The sequence below is a fragment of the Benincasa hispida genome, chromosome 8 (assembly GCF_027475165.1).
Source record: "Benincasa hispida cultivar pf3 chromosome 8, pf3_genome.v1.1, whole genome shotgun sequence".
Classification (NCBI taxonomy): domain Eukaryota; kingdom Viridiplantae; phylum Streptophyta; class Magnoliopsida; order Cucurbitales; family Cucurbitaceae; genus Benincasa; species Benincasa hispida.
Window position 1 is genome coordinate 25993048 of NC_143485.1, and position 12006 is coordinate 26005053.

Below are 12006 nucleotides of genomic sequence, written 5' to 3' on the forward strand. Positions count from 1 at the left end.
AGAGTCTATAGTATAGGGATAAGATTGGGTACCTTATCCTGGTGACACTATGGATACGGCCCACTTTGTATTTGATACAAACGCAATGATCCAATGCGTTCGTGTAGGTGACATGCGAGTGAAGGTATCCTATGCAATGAGTTTACATAAAGTAGACCGCAAAATAGTGACCACTAGATGTAACTCCATTGACTAGTTAGATTTTTATTTCAATAGAATGACCTAGGCAACTTAGTCTTAATCTTGAGTCTATTATGAACTCCTATTTACAAGGGATAGTCCTTTGATTTACATGCGTAAGAGTGGCCAGTTCGTGATTCAATAAGCCTACCATTTTGGGGACAAGATTGAGTGGGGAGTTGGAAACATAATAATACAAGATGAATTACACTCATTACCAACTTTAGGGTAAGTAGATGAGTGTTCCCTTAAGTAGTATCTCTGGGACTTGAACAATGGGTCCTAGCCTCTTATTGGCCTGAGGGGGTTTCTGTTTAATGATTGGACCATAAACAGGTTGTTCATTAGAGGAGCACTAATATTTAAGGATACAGAGGTAACCCAGGCGTAAAATGGTAATTTGATTCAACTGGTATTACGGACACTCATGAAGGACTAACTTGTTGTTATTAGCCTATATCCATGGACACAGAAATATATATGCAATGGGAAGAGTATAGTTGTGGGTCTTTAGTGGAGTGTACTCACAGTTAACGAATATTGATTAATTTGGTTAATAAGTTTAGCCAATTAATCTCATATCATTGGAGCTTCTGATTTGTAGGTCCATAAGGTCCCATTCCTAGCTCGTAAAGGGAATTGAGATAATTATGTCTTGTATAGAGTTTGAAATGTTCAAATTCACTTAAGGAAATAGTATAATGTATAATTATACATTATAATATAAATTTTATATTTTAGTTAAAATTTATAATATAAATTTAATTTTGGATATGATTCAAAATTAATTTATGGGAGAATTAAATATTTGAAGGAATTCCAATATTAATTTAATATGAATTAGATTCATTTTAAAACTATATGTTAAAATTAATGCATATTAGATGCACATTAAAACTATAGGTTATAAGAGAAATACAATTAAATATGATTCAAGTGTAAGCTAAATTAAATATTTGATATTTAATTTGGTAATTAATTAATTGGAGAATTAATTGATTATTAATTAAATTAATTTAATTTAAATTAAATTTGATTTAATTAAATTAATTGAATTAAAACTATAGGTTTTGTGAGAGTTGTTTTATTTAAATATGATTTAAATGAAATCATTAATTAAATAATATTTAATTAATTATTAAATTAATTTATTTAATTTTAAATTAAAAGTCATATGTAGGAAGTTAACAGAAACATTAGATGGCTCCCACGTTTCCCTCTCTCTCCTTTGATTAAAACCTACAAAATTGAAAAACGCAAGATTTATATATATATATATATATATATAAAGAACAGTTATGTACTCTCTATAATTTTCTCCTCCTTCTAAACGTATCCTTGGTTCTCATAAACCATTCTCCAAGAATTCTAAAAAAATAGGAAGGCAGTCTATTGGTGGTGTTCGTGAAATCTGAATTGGAGAATTGGTCTTATCAATCGAGTCTTCATCGAGAGTAAGAATTTCTATTCCTTTCTCTGTATTTTTCTTTAAGCATGCTCAACCTAAGAATAATACAGTAGGTTGTATTTAGCTTTGTCTATATGATTTTTTGAATTTTCCAGTGTACTGGTATTTTAGAATTCTTAAATTAATTTTAAGTATGATCCCGTTCTCTTTCGCCGCATTAGGGTTTTGATCTCTATAATTGATATCAGAGCCTTCTTGTAGAATTAAATTAGGTTTATGAAATTTGCACTAGTTTTTGGTGGGATGAATTTCATTATTAATATAGTTTTACAAATGAATGTTTACGGTATTTTATGGCCATAGAATTTCATGTTTTGATTCGATCAAACTGTAAAGGTCCCTGCATTTTGGGCATTTAATCATGTAAGTTGAGTCTTCTTTAAGTTTGTGTCTACAATTAAGGCTATAATCGTTGAACATTGAGACCAATTTTGGCCAAAAACGGAACAACAATCGACGAACTGCCCAAAATCACATTCTTGTGTGACAACGTTGCAACGCTACAACACGTGCGACGCTAGGGTTCCATTGCATGCGGTTCAACTACAATCGAGGGTGATTCGGTCTAGTTCAGTTGGTTCAAATTGGTTTGATCCAGTTTTACACTGGGTTGGCTCGGTTCATGGTTTTAGGGTCTGGTTCAAAGCGGTTTGGATTGGTTCGAGTTGGTCTGGTCCGGTTATAGAGCGGCAGAAGTAGTTTTAGGATAAAATTAGCATGATTATTGTAATTTATTGCTTTATTTTATCCTAAGGGCCAAATTACTAGTTCATTTGTTATTTAAATGCTTTGTGGATGTCATTTAGATAAATCCCATCATAGGTTAAGCATGTTCATGCATTTTAATATATTATAAGCGTTATAATATATTGTTTTAACGCATGATTTGTATATCATTTCATGACTTATTTAATATATTTTGATATGTTAAATATATGAATTTGATAAAGCATGGTGCATGACGTTACTTAGGTAAATATGAAAAGTTATATTTATTTATGTTTGTGTATACGTGGTTGATTTTCATGAGTTGTTTAATACAAGTGTTATATTAATAGAGTTGAAAATCAATTTGCAACTAGCATGACACATTCACAATCTAATATAATTGTTATATTAAAGTCATGAAATGCATGTAATATGGTTGTCTTGTTATTAGAATTTGATTTTTAATCAAGTAAACCATAGAAAGCATGATTATAGGGCTAATAATTAATTTTGTAATAGTTATAAAATTAATATTTAGTAACCGTAAACCTATAATAAAGAGTTGCATGCAAACTTAGGATCTTAGGGAATTGGAATTAATTTTAAAATGTTTTAAATTAATCTAGACCTTAGATCACATTAATTCTAATAAGATTAGAATTATAATTTATTTGTTTGAATAGATTTAAAATATGACTAATAGGACAAACAAGACTTTAGATTATAAAGGAACTCTATCGGTGAAGTTCTGTCTAGGTTGGGGGTTCTTAAAATGATGGTTTATGGAACACTTCCTACCTAGGTACTGACTCGAAAATTGAGTTGAATTAACCTTAATCCTGTGAGCATGCAATGTCACTAGGTTAATTTAATGGTTTAATTCACCTAGAACATTAGAATAAAGACCTTATTATAAGAGTTATAGTAGGCATAGACTTAGACAAATTCATTAGCCGAAATTTAACTAAGTAAAATAAAACCTTAAAATAGTAGAACACTTTAGTAGGAGAAAATGGTATATGAGATATATAATTTTTTTTTTTGCTCTAACATCCCTAAGAGTTTACATCGTGAGATCCATGCTCGGTTTTCGTGTTGCCTTGGACGAGACCTCCCTTCAAAAAAGGTTTGCATGGGTCAATACCAAGGTGATTAGGGAAAAGGTCTATAGTAAGTGGGAGAAGGACGCGTGTCAACTATCCTACGGTCTCCTCTATTAGGTTGCACTATGAGATTCCTATGGTCCGCTTGCGTATCGTCCTAAAGTGACCATCCCTTCGGAAGGCTTGATCATAGGATTCGGAACAATGCGAACTCTAGTAATGAATAGGGTTTCTTAGGTTAATCTTCAACAGTTGTCTTTCCATATGATAACCTGTTGAAGCATACCTTTGGATCAGAAAATGGTAAGGTCAAACTTATGGGATGAATTAAGCTAGTAATGAATCCTTGGCCGAAAAATGGTAGTTGAGAAATATAGGAATAAGAGTTATTCTAGTATTAGTGAATAGCTGAGATTGTCTCAAATCAAGGGAGGGATAGTTGATCACATTTTGATGGTTGTTGCTCTAAACCTCTGAAGTATCATTGTAAAAACTAAATCAATAGTTTAATTAGGGTTCTTTAAATGCTTGTTCTACTGATGAATGAATACTTGTTTTTGTGTAATGGGTTAAGACAAATATAACTGATATGGTCAATTGTTTGTTATTCGTTTCAGCATGTCTTCCACAATTATTTCCTTGTTTAAGAATGAAAAGCTAACTGGTGAAAACTATGCGATGTAGAAATCTAACTTGAATATGATTCTAGTTATAGATGATCTATGGTTCGTCTTAATAGAGAAGTGTCCTCTAATCCCTGCTTAGAATGCATCCCAATCATTGAAGGATGCTTATGACCGCTGGACAAAGGCCAATGACAAGGCCCGAGTCTATATCTTGGCAAGTCTACTTGACATTCTTACCAAGAAACATGAGACCAAGATCACTGCACGTCAGATCATGGAGTCCCTCCAGAAGATGTTTGGATAACCATCCTCTCAGATCTGGCATGTGGCCCTCAAGTACATTTATAATACATGAATGAAAGAAGGCCAGTTAGTGAGAGAACACGTTCTTGACCTGATGGTCCACTTCAATGTTGCCAAGATGAACAACATGGTAATTGACGAGCATAGTCATGTATCCTTTATTTTTGGAATCTCTTTTGAAGAGTTTTCTCTAATTCAGCAATAATACGGTTATGAATAAAATAGAGTACACTATAACTACCCTCCTGAATGCATTACAGACTTATCAGTCTCTTATGAAAAGTAAGGGACTGATAGAAGGAGAGGCAAACGTTACCCATTCCAAGAAGTTCCACAAAGGTTCATCCCCTAGAATTAGAACCAGAAAAAGAGAGGATGAAAGGGGAAAGCTCCCACTGCTAGAAAAGGCAAGGGCAAGGGCAATGTGGCCGACAAGGAAGAGTGCTTCCACTGTAATGTGGATGGTCACTAGAAACACAATTTCCCTAAGTACCGGGCTAAGAAGAAGAAAGGAAAGGAAGGTAAATATGATTTACTGGTTCTAGAAATTTGTTTAATAAAAAATGACCATAATGCCTGGATACTTGATTTGGGAGCCACTAATCATGTTTGTTCTTCTTTATAGGGAATTAGTTCCCTCCAGCAGCTCAAGGAAGGTGAAATGATGCTCAAGGTTGGAACGGGAGACGCCATTTTAGCTCATACAGTGAGAGCTACAAAGTCGTTTTTTAGAAATAGATACTTATTTTTGGAAAATTTGTATATAGTTTCTAAGATTAAAAGGAACCTTGTATCTATCTATTATTTAATTGAACAATTGTATTCTGTTTTTTTTTCATTTAATGAAACATTCATTATAAAAAAAATGGTGTGACTCTTCGTTAAGCTAAATTAGAAAACAATTTGTATGTGTTAAGTTCAACTGAAGCGAAAGCACTTTTAAATCATGAGATGTTTAAAACTGCTAATACTCAAACAAAAAGGCAAAGAATTTCTCCAAGTAACAATAATACATATCTTTGTCATTTGAGATTAGGTCGTATAAATCTCGATAGGATCGGAAGATTAGTAAATACTAGACTTCTATGCGAGTTAGAAGATGATCCATTACCTCCATGTGAATCCTATCGTGAATAAAAGATGACTAAAAGACCTTTTAGTGGAAAATATTATAGAGCCAGAGAACCCTTAAAGCTCATACATTTAAATCTTTGTGGTCCAATGAATGTAAAATCTCAAGGAAGGTGCGAATACTTAATCTCTTTCATAGATGATTGTTTGAGGTATGGTTACTTATACCTAATGGAACATAAGTCTGAAGCCCTTGAAAAGTTCGAGGAGTATAAGGCTGAAGTTGAAAACCTATTAGGTGAAATGATTAAAACACTTCAATCTGATCGGGGTGGAGAGTACATGGATTCATCATTCCAATACTATATGATAGAACATGGAATCCAATCCTAACTTTCAACACCTGGTACATCTCAATAGAACGGTTTATTAGAAAGAAGAAATAAAACCTTGTTAGACATGGTTCATTCTATGATGAGATATGCTTCATTGCTTAGCTATTTTTGGGGATATGCAGTAGAGACTGCAGTTCACATCTTGAATAGTGTTCCCTCGAAGAGTGTTTCTTTAACATATTTCAAGTTATAGAGGGGGCAAAAACCTAGTTTACATCACTTCAGAATCTGGGATTGTCTTGCACATGTGTTAATGATAAATCCTAAGAAGTTGGAACCTCGTTCAAGGTTATGTCATTTTGTTGGTTACCTTAAAGAAATAAAAGGTGATCTATTCTACCATCCTCAAGAAAACAAGGTGTTTGTGTCGAAAAATGCTACATTCTTGGATGAAGACCACATGAGAGATCATAAACCATAGAGCAAATTAGTATTAAATGAAGCTACTGAATAATCAAGAAGGGTTGTTGATGCAGTTGGTCCTTCATCAAGAGTTAATGAAGAAGCCAACACTTTAGGTCAGTCTTTTCCTTCTCAATCGTTGGGAGTGCCTTGATGCAGTTGGAGGGTTATATCACAACCTAACCATTGCTTGGGTTTAACTGAAACTCAGATTGTCATAACAAATGATGGCATTAAGGATCCATTGTCCTATAAAAAAGCAATGAATGATGTATACAAGGATCAATGGATCAAAGCCATGGACCTTGAAATGGAGTCTATGTACTTCAATTCAGTATGGGAACTTGTAGATCTACCTGAAGGGGTTAAACCCATAGGGTGTAAATATTGGAGTTGGTGTCCTAAATCTCCTTGTAATCTCGTAGTTTGTAAACTTTGTATAAACATATTGTTGTTAATAAAATAAGTATTATTTTATCAGCATATACTCAATCTCCTAGGTTATTTTATGTAATTTAAACAAGTATGTAGGGACATACAAGTGGATCTTGTTTAAATAATAACCTAAACGGTTTGTAGTACATGGATAAGGCTGGGTACCTTATCCTAGTGACAATACGGATACGGCTCACTTTGTAGGTGTTACAAGTGTTGTAAAGTGCTACAAATGATCTGATCCTGATCATTCATGTAAAGATATGTGAGCGGAGGTATCCTATACAAAGAGTTTGTATAATATCGGACCACAAAATGATTAGTCTCTTTATATAACGCCGTTAATAATAGAGACTTACATTTCACTAGGATGGCCATAGGTGACATGACCTAAACCTTGAGTGAGTTATGAACTACTACTTATGAAGGCGATCCTTTCATTTGTATAGGTGAGAGTGGCCAGATTGCCAACACAATAAGCTTACCATTTTGGGGGTTCTTCTGACTGGGGAGTTGGGAACACAGCTACACGAGACGAAATTCACTTTTTCCCTGATGCAGGGGCAAGTAGATAAATGGCTCCCTTAAGGGCTGATTTCGGGGTTTGAACATAGTGGCCACGCCCTCTCTTGGCCCAAGAGGGACTTGGTCATAGTTGAACTATGACTTATTGTTCATTAGAGGGATCAGTGGTACTTAAGGAGTTAAATGTAACTATAGGGGCAAAACGATAATTTTGGCCCAGCTGTACTTATGAGAAATTTGTGAAGGGTCATCGTACTGTTGATTAGTTATATCCAATGGACACAGAAATTTATCTATAGTGCGAAGACTACAACTGTCGGCCTTTAGTGGAATGACTGACAGTTAACGGATGTTGGGTAATTAAATTAAAGAGTTTAATTATCTAAGTACCATTGAAGCTTCAATCTACAGGTCTATAAGGTCTTCTCTATAGCTCAACATGGATTTAATTGAGAATTATTTTTGGATTAATTTGAAGTGTTCAAATTAATTGTATATGATATAATTAATTAAATTAATTATATATGTGATATAATTAATATAATGTATTTGATACATTATAATATAAAGTAATATGAGAGGAATTTGAATATGATTCAAATACTAATTATATGAATGAGATTCATGTAATTAAATTTAATATTAAATATGATTTATATTGAATACCATAAATAAATTGAGAGAAATTAAATATTTGGATATGATCCAAATATCAATTATATGAATGATATTCATATAAGTGATCATTCATATAAGTGAGTTTACTACAAATGTGATTCATATTAAATGACATGTATGGTTGAGAGAAAATACATCTATAGATTATATTATATTTGATACAATATGTAACTATAGATTATGTATTATATGGGATATAACATATAGTTAATATACATATAATAAGGTTGTTATTATATGTATAATTATTATTAATTTAATTTTATTAAATTAATATTAATTAATTAAAGGGAGGGAGTTACAACTCCCTTCCCCTAATTTCTCTCAGTCAAATACGTGATGAGAGGGGTTAGATAGAGGGATGCTGCAGATTCAACTTCCACCATCAAACACTGAGAGAATAGTTCTATCTAGAAAAAAACAAAAAGAGAAGAAACGTTCTTCTCCTCCCTCTCCTCCTTTCCATCTCCTCTCCTCTTCCAAAACCCTAAGGCAGAGCCTACACCTCCTGCCATTCTCAATCCTTAAGGAGAATATAGGAGGCTCTATTTGGTGATGTCCCTTTTGGAGAAGGAGATTCGTTCGTGACTTGTTCGAGGGATTCTTGAAGAATAGTCTTCAAAGGAAAGGGATTCTTGAAGAATAGTCTTCAAAGGAAAGGGTTTTCTGAAACCCTAAGTTTTCCTTTATTAATGCATGCTATAATTTATGTAAATGCATATCTTGTTCTTGATCTATTGTAAAACTTACATTCAATGAAAAATGGATTTGGGACGATCTTGCTTCCGTTCACGGTTCTCTCCTCATAGAGTTCCTTTAGTAAATGGATCTATAAAAGAAAGAGAGATGTAGCTAGAAAGGTACAGACATTAAAATCTAGACTTGTAGCAAAGGATCATACCTAAAAGGAAGGGGTTGAGTTTGAGGAAACTTTTCCTTATTGCAATGCTTAAGTCGATAAGAATTCTCTTATCCATAGCCACATATTATGACTATGAGATATGGAAAATAGATGTTAAGACTGCCTTTTTGATTGACAATCTTGAAAAGAGCATCTTTATGTCTCAGCCCAAGAGGTTCATAGGTCAAGGTTAGGAGCAAAAAGTTTGCAAGCTGAATCAATCCATTTATGGGTTAAAGCAACCGTCTAAATCTTGGAACATTAGATTTGATATTGCAATTGAATCTTTTAGTTTTGATCAAAACGTTGATGAACCTTGTTTCTACAAGAAAATCATCGACGCTAAAGTAGCTTTCTTGTGGACGATATCCTACTCATTGGGAATGATATAGGTGTTGCATTTGGTATCCTAAATCTCATGTATCTTGTAGTTTGTAAAAAAAAAAATAGTTATATAAAATAAGAGGTATTTTATTAACATTTATCCTACATTAATTCAATCAAATAAACTAAGATCCAATGTTATTTTATGAAACTTATAACATGTATATGGTTGATATACAGGTGGATCATGTTTAAGTAATAACCTAAATGGTCTGTAGTAGATGGATAAGACTGGGTACCTTATCTTGATGCACTACGAATATGGCCTACTTAATATTTGTTACAATTGTTGTAAAGTGTTACAAATGATCTAATCTTGATCATTCATGTGGAGACATGTGAGTAGGGGTATTATATATAAGGAGCTTGTATAAGACCGGACTACAAAATGAATAGGCTTTCTATATAACACGTTACTAGAAGAGACTTACATTTCACTAGGATTACCATAGGTGACTTGACCGAAATCCTGAGTGAGTTGTGAATTTCTGTTTATGAGGCCAATCCTTTGATCTGTATGGGTGAGAGTGGCTATGTTAGCCGACTCAACAAGCCTACCATTTTGAGGATTTGTCCAAGTAGGGAGCTAGGAACACAACTACACAAGATAGAATTCACACATTCCCAACCTTAGGTAAAGTAGATAAATTGCTCTCTTAATAGTTGATTCAGGGTCTTGAACAATGAGGCCTTAATCTCTCACTGGCCCAAGAGCTGTCAATTTATAGTTGGACTATAAAATGTTTATTCATGATGTTCGTATTTATGAAGTGGAGATATGAATGATATGCGTTAATGGATTTACATTGTGCACTCAAATTTCCCCAGCGAAATTCAAGTGTAAATTCCTCTGAGCTTCTTGGTAAGTCCAGGGTCAAACACAGGGACTTGTGAAAATAGATTGCATTGGTAATTTTTATGAAAACTAATAAGTGTTGGGTTTGTTGTTTGTGTTGATGAAAAAGAAATAAATAAAGGTGGTGGTTTGAGAAAAGACAGTTGCGTTGATAGATGCAATGAGTATGCGATGAACGAGTTGAGAAGATCTTTAGCTAGCGTTACTTGGGAATGCGTCAGACTATGCGATCATGTTACAACCATACACAACAAGTCATTTTCCAATGTAAATGCGATGCTTCTAAATCTAAGATGCATATGTTGAATGCCAAATGTCCATAGAGCTCACCTTTAAGTCTCTATTCTTGTCCTATGCGATAATGCAAAATGCATGAAAGCAAGGTGACCGCATACAATCATATCCTATCTCTAGGATGCATGCGATGCGTTGATAACAAATAGTGCTCATTCCTAAGCGCATATCTCTCGTTTATGCATTCTAATCTGGCTCTTCCGAGTCTAGATTCTAACCTGACCTTCCCAAGTCTAGATCCTGTCCTTAGACTACCCTCCTGAGTATCTCTAATGGATGAATGAAGCATACATAAACAAGATAATCGCAAAGAATGAAGATTCCCTAGTTGTGCTAGCTAAATGTTTCTCAACCCATTCAACTAATTTAGCTACTCATGCGTGAATAACAGGGAGTGAACAGATATAGAGAAAGAAATTCCATTCTTATAAATGAGTTAAGTACAAAATGACAATGGAAAGTAAAGGTAAAGAACTTGGTAGCAATTCCTTGCTGACCGAGGCTTTTTACACTGAAATCTCTATCCTGATCTAAAGATGTTCCCACTTCCGCAGGCGTCGACCCTCTCTTTGTCCTTGGAGCTTCTAACGCTCTCCCAAGCTTACCGGAACGATCTACCGACACAACTTCTTCCCTTGCGTTCGCCGTAAAATGAAAGAAAACTAAGAACACAGACGTGCGACTTATGGACCAAAAGATTGTAAAAATGGTGAACCCCTTTTCTGAAGAATGCACTTGGTATTTATAGAGCATCCATGGTGAATGACGGCTTCTCTCTCCTGGTTGTACAGATGGGATAGCTTTAATTCCTGACTGATGCACCGCATAATTGTCACCGATAAAGCTGAATGTACTTTATGACCGTTATCGGCTGTCAACTTAATTTGGATTCGACTGTCATCAGCTTTCTATCCCATCGCTCTTAATTATCCTTTCACCCGGATGCGTCCACCATGTTGTGCTGACCAAGTTGCAGCGATCCTTCTCGGGTGAATGTTTGCGAGCACGATCAACGCAAAGCCTAGCAGTGAAGTTCCGCCCGACCGATGATTTCCTATGATCGCAATCTTATATTGCGTTAACGCATATTCTGCACAAAAGTACAAAGATCAACTATTTTAATGTGCTGAACGCATGCGACTGCAATATTATAGAATTTATGCTTAATGGATGCAATTTAACATATTTCATCAATGCAATCCAACATTGTTTAAGAACTTAGCACTATGATAACGTGCATTTCTGCCCGTTATCAGTTCACTAGAGGAATCAGTGGTACTTAAGGAGTTAGATGTAACTACAGAGGTAAAACGGTAATTTAACCCAGCTGTAGTTATAAGCGATTTGTGAAGGGTTGAATCACTATTGATTGATTATATCCATGGACACAAAAATATATCTGTAGCATGAAAAGCGCAACTATCGGTCTTTAGTGGAGTGATCGGTAGTTAATGAATGTTGATTAATTTAATTAAAGAGTTTAATTAATTAATTTTATATCATTGGAGCTTCTAATCTATAGATCCATAAAGTCCTCATGTTAGCTCGTTAAAGGATAGTAATGAGAAATGATTTGAATTATTCAAATCATTTGAAAAAATCTATAGATTCATAAGGTCCTCATGAGCTTCATCTTGCCTTCGAGGCATGATTCACATACCGACAAGGAGTTTTCTT